General features: G+C 37.6%; 1 protein-coding gene across 1 annotated transcript in view; it reads right to left on the bottom strand.

Moving 5' to 3' along the window:
- Nucleotides 1-4,662, bottom strand: part of dnmbp (dynamin binding protein) — a 45,052-nt gene extending 40,390 nt beyond the window's left edge. Inside the window, exon 1 of the mRNA XM_014007568.1 lies at nucleotides 4,574-4,662. The gene's annotated coding sequence lies outside the window, so the exon portion shown is untranslated. The remainder of the gene's footprint in view (nucleotides 1-4,573) is intronic.
- Nucleotides 4,663-9,885: the final 5,223 nt, after the last annotated feature.

Genomic DNA, 9,885 nt, shown 5'->3' with positions numbered 1-9,885 from the left:
ATCTATGCCACGAAGAATTGAGGCAGTTCTGAAGGCAAAAGGGGGTCCAACCCGTTACTAGCGTGGTGTACCTAATAAAGTGGCCGGTGAGTGTATATCTCACACCATCCAGACTTTGTGATTTTGCTCATTTTTGTAAATCAATAGACATCAAATCCTAACACCATCCAGTTGTCAGTGTAGTTTCTGAATGTTTCTAAATGTCATTTACTTTTTAAATTATTTAAGATAAAGCTACACGGCTGTGTGGTTAAGTGAGAAATCCTCTAATCAGAGAGTTGGGGGGTTTGATTCCCTGCTATTCAGTCACATGTCAAAGTGTCCCTGGGAAAGACCCTGAACCCTCTCTGCCTATGTGTGTGTCCCATCAGTGTATGAATGTGATTTAAAGCAATGATTAGTTTCCATAGGATGATTTGTATATGTCAGCTATGCAAAGACATACAGTTTAGAGTGCCGAATGAACATGTGTATTGGAATGGGTAACAGAGGGCATAGATTGTAGTGTAAAGAACTTTGAGTATCCAAGTTGGATGGAAAAGTGCTATTTAAACACATAAGTACAAGCCATTTACCATTTAATTATGTGAGTACAAAACAGGAAGTTTAACACCAAATTTGGTTGACGCCAGATACAAAATATAGTCGATAGAGCCAAATCAGTCATATACCCAATGTTCACTAGAAAATACTTATTTGCTTCACTGAAAATATTTGTGATGCTATTAAAGAGCTGAGAGAAACTAAAAGAAAACTAAGTGTTGCTGCTAAATGTAGGAAAACTCTGGGTGGGTTTGTTTAAAAAGAGGCTGGAAACACTTTTTTTTAAACTCATGCACAAATCGACTTGAATCTACCTCTGTCTTCAGACTCTCGTGTACGTTCCAGCATCCCTTCAGCCCTGGCTAGAATCCACAAACTTTCCACATTCCTTTTTATCTTGACGTTTCCTTTGTGTTCAATAACTTCCACCTAATCGCATTTTTGTCTCGCCATTCCTTACTCGCCAAAACATGCACGTGCCAAATATCAAAGGCCCGGACTATAAGACACAAACACACACATGTAAGTGTACAGTCACTGGGTGGAACTGCCCTTTTTGCATAAACATTTCTACAGAGAAAGGAACAGCTCAGACGTTTGCCAGAAGGCAGAAGCTGTATTGTCATGGATACAAAGATTTTGTTTGGATGGAAGAAGGTTTTCCCTGAGAGGACCCCAGAGGTGCCCAAGGATGTGCCGCACCCTTAAAATACATCCCAAGCCTTAATAGTTTGCACATGAGCTGTTACACAACAGATGGGCTCACGGCAGAACTGCAGAAACATCATCAGAAAATTTGGGTAAAATTTGAGGTATTTTCTGTGGAAACATTTTCCTCACCAGTAAATCTCAAACATTTAGACAACTCGTGGTGAAAGAGGACATTACAGAATGACAAGACAACATGCCATGGGGAGATTTTTCAATGAGGGCTTCAAAATGCTGCTGACACATTTGTGAACCACCTCAGTGGACACTCAGAAAAATCTGTTCAGCATTTCAGCAAAGTACTGCCAAAACACTGAGGAGCCAGTCACCAAAAATATTTGTTTTTTCCAAGTACAAAGAACAAACATGACTAAGGTACATTATTAAATTAAAAGGCCTTTCATTTATTAAAGTAACACATATATCATTGTTAATACAGTATAAACTGTAATTAGAAATGCCTTATAAAACAGAGGAAGTGATTTTCCTGAAGCTATGCTCTGCAGCATAACAACAATCATCTCAACAGTGATTCAGATCTCATAAACACAAGAAACTCAAAACATGAAGCTGGAAGGAAAGGATTCATTACAGATGGCCATTTTGCATCAGCAACACTTTAATCATTTCCAAACATAAGCCCTGTTTAGACTTTCAACATAAAATAACAATGGCTTGAACAATTTGGTAAAGTGATTACGACGACATCTCCCCAGCAAATAAAAATCTCTAAATGTAAGCAAACTACGTGTCATTTTGAAGCTTTTAAAATGTGAAAATAATAACTCGATAATAAAAGATTCCTCAGTGTGGCTCCTTTTGGCAGCAAAGGTCATAAATGTTACAGAAAACCTCTACAGGGATTCTAATGACAAAACACCAGTGAGTTCATYTCCTATCTGTAAAAAATAAAAGCAGTGTATGTCTGCCAGAATCTATACAGTGTCTTAAACTTCAAAACCATTGGAGTGTTTTCCAAATGTCAATGTGTTCTTAGAAACCAAGTTAATCATTGAGTCTGGTTGCTTTGTTTAGTCTGTCTTCAGTCCATCTCAGTACCCATTGTGTCCCAGTTCAGCTTTAAGGTTTAATCTAAAAAAACACCCCATACTGCATAACTAATGATTCTCTGTCATTTCAACAAGTGTGAACATTTTTAAAATCCTAATCACCCAGTCAAAAATCTACAGTGGAAGAGGGTTAACTTCCTGATTTTAAAATACACTCTTGCTGAATGAGTCACTTCTTTATTTGCAGCCTCCGATTACAGACTCGAAAAAAAAAAACCCTGAATCATTTCACCCTCATTTGAAATCATTTAAATTGTCCTGCCTTTTTCTTATTTGCTGACTGAAGTTTGCTCACGTTGAAACCGCCAACAGCTTGTAAAGACTGCTGTCCCTTTTCAGTTCTGAGGATTAACTCCTCAGTGAGATGACAGCATATTGCAGAACTGGGTCACTAAAGAAAGTTTTCTAATCTTATTCATATTACTTTTTATCAAAGGAATGCTATAATCTTTGGTTGGTTAAAGCTCATAATGCAGTGATAATAAGCTATGTGTTGCTGCACAATTCCTTGGTTGTGACAGGTAATTTGCAAACATCTCAAATTTCCTTCAAAGCACATGTAGAAATATGACACCGGGTTGAAGTGTTAAATAATTCAGAGGAAAGGACACTTTTGTGGGGTAAAAAAAAACGAAACTAACCTAAAACAGTGAAACAGCAGAGAAAAAGAGTCTCATTTGATTAGTGGTTTGACCCCCAGGAAGCTGCTATCAGCCTAAAGTTATATAGACTTGTACAGCTCTGCTTCACAAAAAGCTTTTGTCGCATACAGTAAATATTACGGACGGGATCTTTGCACGTGGAAAGAAACTACAAAGCCTTTTCTGTCTGTCTCTGACCACACTGTAATGCTAACTCTGCAGTAGACCCATGTGGGTGGTTTGAAGGCGGGCCATCACCTCAAACACAAGATTAGAAACAGTCTGGTTCACACAGCGAACCAATGAAATCAATCCAACACATTTGAATGCAATTTAGCACATTTAACAGAGTGAACTACAGCAAAGCGAGGTGCGCTGTGCGATAACTGAAACGTTTTCAAGCTGTTTTTTAAAAATGCTAAACTACTTCTCCAAACTGAAGTAATTTTAAATTACTACAAGATACACTAATTATTCATATTTTCACAGAACCCCACTTTAAAGAGTCTAAACAATAACTTGAACGTTAGCTATGTTATGTATGTTGTTCATGTTATGACAGTATTTTACTATCTACACCTTTTTTACTTTGAAATCTTTATGAACAAGACTGTTAAATGTTGGATTATTAAGACTCGGTTTATTGAACAGCAGCACATTATTAAATTTTAGCCTAATATTAACATTTTTTAATTACTATTCAACTTGATTTTTTTTCTTTTACTTAGACAGGAAGTGACATAGCTTGACTTATATAACTGTTTTTGTATTGTTTATTCCTTTTTTAAGACTATTTGAATTCATTCTGGACATCATTTCATCCTATTCTATGCTGAGATTTTAAAGTATTATTTAACTAAAGTTAAAACTGCATTCTTTCATAAACAATGAGCATGCATTCTTATGTATTGTCCACAGGTTTTTAAGTCAGGCAGTTCTTGCATAGTTATTTATTCCTATTTAATGCATAAAGTTATTGCATGTGTCATAAAAGCTTTATAACTCAATTAGATTTACATTATACTTTTTTTTACAAACTTGACTAAGTTGTAAACCACTTGGTTGGGTCTAAGATTTTAATTTTAAACCCCTTAGTTCACAGGTAATCTTAATGTGGATTGGTCTTATTTTAAGGGGATAATATGAAACTGTCCACCACAGTTTCTCAGTCTATTAAGTTAAATAAAATAAAATAAAACAAAACCTGTCCAAGAGTAAAGCTGAGTGTTTGGCAGGTATAGTTAGAGTTAAAGGCCAGGAACAGGGCTGTGTTTGTCTCACATGATGATGGAACAACTGACAGCAGAGGCCACAGCTGACATGCAGCAGGGGGGGATCACTCTGTGCAGCCCACTTGTGTTCACCATTATCAGCCATTCACCTCACGCCGCTGCTCAGTTGTGTATTCACACTGACACTGCCCTGCTCGTGGAGCCTGATCGTGGAGGATTAATCAAGTCTAAAAAAGACGAAGCAAGACTGCAATCTCCAGTTAAGGCAAGAGTTTAGAAACAGCACCTCAGGTTCAGCAAACAGGAGAAGCTGCGACACCCTTCATCCCAAATGGGAACGATTTGACGAGTGTAGCTTAAATATTAAAGTTTTCCTTACCTATAAAATAGTTGTATAGCCTGTTGAAATTACAGGATCGGGCCGTTGGATCCAGTCTGACTCGATATCCAACTTCTTCAGAGATTGTGTTTTGTTTTTTTGGCGAAGTTGCTTCCTTCGGCGATTTAACTTTAGAGCAGCTAGTAGGCGTCCCGCGACTTTTCAAAGCTTCCCGAAATACCTGCGAGGCTTTAGCGGGACGGTAAAGTCGGCATGTTGACAGTAGAAAGTGCCACGACGGACCTGGGTGGTTGTGTGTCTCCGTACAATCAGCTGTCATCACGTTGGACACACTGGGAGAAGCCGTGGCGAGTGGTTCTGCACCTCTTCATGCAGCGACACCACCCACTTTTTTCCTGGGCTGCCCCTGCGCATGCCTGACGAAAATCACCTAAAGTGTATGGAATGCTGGGTTTGTATTCATTCATTACATCTTCGCTTCCATAGATAAATGCGTGGTACAATTTAATTTATAAGCGTCAAAACCCCCTACATAACTAGATACAACTATGCCTATCAGCCGACTAATGTGGACATTTGTCAATTATCCATGATCTGTATCCACTTCTTCCCAGTGTTGTATAAACCAGTGGTTCCCAAACTTTTTATCTTCAAGCTATCCATGGCGAAAACTTGTGACCCCAAATATTACCGGTCTGAGTACATGAACTTTGTTAATAACCCTAAAAACACAGGCTTTTTGACAATCTAAACGGCTTGTACACAAATGTAAATACTTATTTATACTTATTTTGTGTTTTTGTAATAATTATATGGAAAATATTACATCAGCAATTACTTTATTACCCTTTAAATTTATTTATGGAGATTATCCAAGATGCTTCATGACCCATAATTGGGTCCCAAACCCAACTTTGGGAACCAAAGTGCAGTGGTTCCCAAAGTTTTCAGCTTTTGACCCAGAAAATAACAGTAGCAGAGACCTGAGCCCCCAGCTATTTTTGTATGATAAACATTTGTTTCAGGTCAACAAAACATGGGCATAGTAACAATATTTTTATACTACATTTAYCCATTTTAAATATACTAACCTCACTCCTTTGTAACAACTAAGGCAAAAATGTAATTAATTCAGAAAATCTTTTCAGGACCCCAACTTGATGTTTCGGGACCCCACTTTGGGTGCCGACCCCAACTTTGGGAAACACTGGTATAAAGTACCTCGAAGTGATACTTGAGTAAAAGTACAAGTATCTTATCAATACTTTGGTAAAAAGTTAAAGTCTTTTCTAAGAATATTACTTGATTAAAAGTCTTAAAGTATCTGATATTTTTTGCACTTAAGTATCAAAAGTAAATTTCTGACACAAAATCTACTTAAGTATTAAAAGTAAAAGTATTGAGTAAAAGAGAGCGATTAAGATTTTCCTAAATGACATTTATTGGGAGGTGACTTCTCCAAAAAAATTTTTTTTCTAACGGCGTGCAGCTGTGATGGGTTGTGTGCAAAGCAACATAGTGTCAGAATGGTATTTATACTTCTCATCGAACCTCATTTAAATTCAGTCTATCCTGAAAGCACAATTTATCAGGATAGTATTTTTTTTCAATAATAACAACCTGGAATAAAATAGGAGTAATGACTTTCTATTTTTTTTACCTTTTAATAAATGTAAGGAGTAGAAAAGAAAGTACCGATAATTGTGTAAAAATGTAAGGAGTAAAAGTAAAAAGTACACTGAAAAATAATTACTCAAGTAAATTTCTACTTAAGTACAGTAACAAAGTATTTGTACTTAGTTACTTTACAATTCTGCTTCTTCCTGGGTCACAGGTGCTCATATCAAGTAGTCTCTGTTGAGGGACGAGGTGCACCCTGGTCCATCACAGTGGTTGTTTACATTTATGAGCAGAATTATTATTTACATATTTACAAGTTTAAAATATGTTCAACAGCATAGTTAAAATTGTTACCAGTTAGCCTAGCAGTCATGTTTTTTGTCCGTGGAAACCCGGAGGGCCCAGAGAAAACTCACACGTGCACAGAGAGAACATTCAAAATACCCAGGATTCAAACTGGCAACTTTCTTGCTTAGAAGCAACAGCTCTACCAACTGAGCCACCGTGCCAAGCGACAAGTGTGACTTAAAAATATTTATTAGTAAATTCTAAAATGTTGACAAGTGTGCTTAAAAATGTCAAATAGTCAATTACCTAAAATGTTGACTAGTTAACTTGTAAGCAACTAAATTAAACAAAAAAACATATTTTTATATGCAGTAATTTAATAGACGTAACCAATTTTGGCATAGGTAGTGAGGCCAAATTAGTCAAACTAGTGTGAGTAAATCTGGTATAACTAGTTAACTAGCCAACATTTTAAGTGCACAGTGCCTAACGATTGAGTTAAAAATTGAATTAGTTATCTGATATGTGTTTTTTTTTAATATCTATTGCTTTAAATGWCTTTAAGACCAAAAAAATGCAGACTTAAACACTTATTTTAACCAAAGCCAACATGAGCATTTCCCTAATTCATTACTCCATTCCTGTTCAGGTCATGTTCAGACTGCCCTCTCCAGCCACAACACTTTCAGGAAGCAGCCTGATCAAACTTTGAAACATGTGATTCATTTTTCAAAAAGTCTGAAAATATCACATAACTAACTGAGATATTTGAGGGTTTATAGCAGTAGAAGCCCCAACAAGACAAAAGTAAAAGTAAATGAAAGGTGACTATAGCTAATGTGTTCTTTCCCCCTTCCCGTGTAACCAGCATTTTGTTCTTTAAGCCTCCTTCAACTCTGTCATTTGGAAACACCAAGACAGTAAACTCGGTTTTTAGAGGAGCATAATTATAGCCACTGCACGAGGGGATTATATGCCTGGAAAACCTTTTTTTTTTTTTTTCAAACTACTGCTCATTGTGTGTCATGGTGTGAAAAGCTGAATCCAGTTTTTGCTGCGTCTGCAGCAATGACAGCTTCCTCACGTGTGATTGTGTACGAACAGAACAATGGCAGGAAATAAAGGGAGTTGGATGCATTTGCCTTTAGGAACAGGCAAAGAAATGGAAAACATTAGACAATGGAATAGTTGCACATGAAAACAAAATAAAATAGTTAATTCACAGATTTAGATGTCACTAATTTTTACTGAAGGTGTTACTTTTTACAGCTCAAGATGGGAAAAATACTACTTCAAAATCATGAACTCTTCCTTGAATATAAAGTTGTCCTCACTCTGCTGCTAGGCTCAGACTGCTGGAGGACAAACTGTCCACTTGTGCTCACTGTACTGCTGTAGGCTCAGAGTGTGAACAGTTTGTCCTCCAGCAGTCTGAGCCTAAAGTCTAGTTAATTAAAAGATCAACAAGGGAAGACTTGTCCATCCAGTTTTATGTTGGATCCAGAGTCTGACCYAGAGCCAGAGGAGAAGAAAATYAATGAAATTGGTTAATTGGTAAGTTCAGACCTTATTTATGTTTCAACAAACACTGCAATGTAATAGTTCAGAAAACGTCGTGAAAAAAAAAGAAAAGAAAACTGAACGGGTTGAAAAATAGGACCCAAACAGGCCCAAACAAAAAATACACCAAATGGCTAAAAAGGTGGATTTTGTATCATATGTCCCCTTTTTTTGTGTAGGCTGGTGTGTGAATGTGAACTTGTGTTGTCATTTACTGTGCGCAAATTGATTCCTGTAACATTCTGAAAATACGCAAGCTTTGAAACCAAATGCAAAKTCCCAATTCCCATTGTGATTGTTCTTCTCAAACTTTGTTTTGTTTTCATGAATGACGACCCCGAATCGTGTTCCAGCCACCAACATAAAAACTCAGTGACTTGTCTAAGCAGCTGAGTCTGAGTCAATGAAAAGTGGGCAGAAAGGTGTGGGAGATGCCAGACTGTCGCACTGGTAGGCTTCATTGACGCCACATTCGGCCAAGTTTACACGGTTGTAAGCGCGACATTACGCCTCATCACATGGGAGAGCCGGGAAGCCTCCAGATCTGTGTGGAATGCTGGCTTTGTCCCGTCGAACAGTGGCCACTTTCATCCCACAGCATTATGTGGGTCTATTGTTTGCTTCCAATAATGCTGTCAGTTGAGTGTCTCTTTAATGCCRTCCACACACAGAATACATTGGCTGTCTTACAGTAAYGCTTCTGTGTTTCCCTCTGAGGAACATTGGCTGTAATAAAGTGAGTTTGAGTGGGTAAAATAATAAATAAAAGCACCACTGATGTCGGTAAYGGAATGACTCAATGACTATTGGGACTTAGTTTTACATGCCATCAGATTTGACGATAATCTCATTTCTTGCTCACTGCTTAGTCTTTTTGGTATTTTCCTGTGATTTACATAAGATTTTTGGCCTTGTTTGCTTGCATCTGTTTGTCTATTAGCAAAATATCTCATGAACCACTGGACTGATAATAAAACTTTCAGAAAGTAATCTTTAAGTTTACCTCTTCAACTGATTAACGTTTGGAGTCAATCACATTGAAGATGGCTGCCAGAGCAAAGCAAATTTTTTACTAATTCACGGTTTTTGTTTCTTCACATCCAAAGCTGCTGTTATTAAAAGTAAAAGTGCCAAAATGCAATGAGGAGAGTGACTACTGTATCTTGTCATCATTACAATACATTTACTTTATTGAACAGAGTGGAAATCCTGTTGAGAAAACGAGAGAAGTCGTCATCCGATGTCTCATTGATCACCTGGGAGAAGACGTGGGTGCCTTGATCAAAGAATCGGAGGTGAGTGCAATGAAACCTATGAATTAGCTGCCTACATTTAGCTACAATAAACACAGACACTGGTCAAAACAAAACTACTGCATGGTTCAAACCCATAYGCATAAACACCTCAATCCACTGTCAGTTTCCTCCTTCTTTCAAGCTGAAAATATAAGCTTTACAGTTAAAACAAATAAATCTGAAGGTAAGAGTATTGTTAAAGAAAAACTGATGACCCACCACAACTTGGCGATGAGAATGGGCTCCACTGTTGATCTGTCGACTGACCTCACGATCGTCGGCGACTGGCCATTGGGAAAACAGGTGTCCTCCTCCAACCTTGGGACAAAAATCCTTTTGAGTGATGGAGGGCCGACGATCGGGGTCAAGGGAGACCAACCGCGGATTCTGGACAGACACCACTGTGCAGAAATACCATGATGTATTTTTCCAGATACTAAATTTTAATTACGATGTTATTTTAAAGCAAAACTGTTAGTTAGTTGGAGAGATGGTCATTAAAATACTGTAAAAGCGGTTGGACCGCTCCGAAGAGTTGGACTCTTCATGAAGTAGTTGGACTATAGGGAAAATGCAGTATTTTTAGAG

This window comes from Austrofundulus limnaeus, unplaced genomic scaffold (assembly GCF_001266775.1).
Source record: "Austrofundulus limnaeus strain Quisiro unplaced genomic scaffold, Austrofundulus_limnaeus-1.0 Scaffold43, whole genome shotgun sequence".
Taxonomy (NCBI): Eukaryota; Metazoa; Chordata; class Actinopteri; order Cyprinodontiformes; family Rivulidae; genus Austrofundulus; species Austrofundulus limnaeus.
The sequence above is the reverse complement of the archived record's forward strand: the minus strand, read 5'-3'. Positions and strand labels throughout refer to the sequence as shown.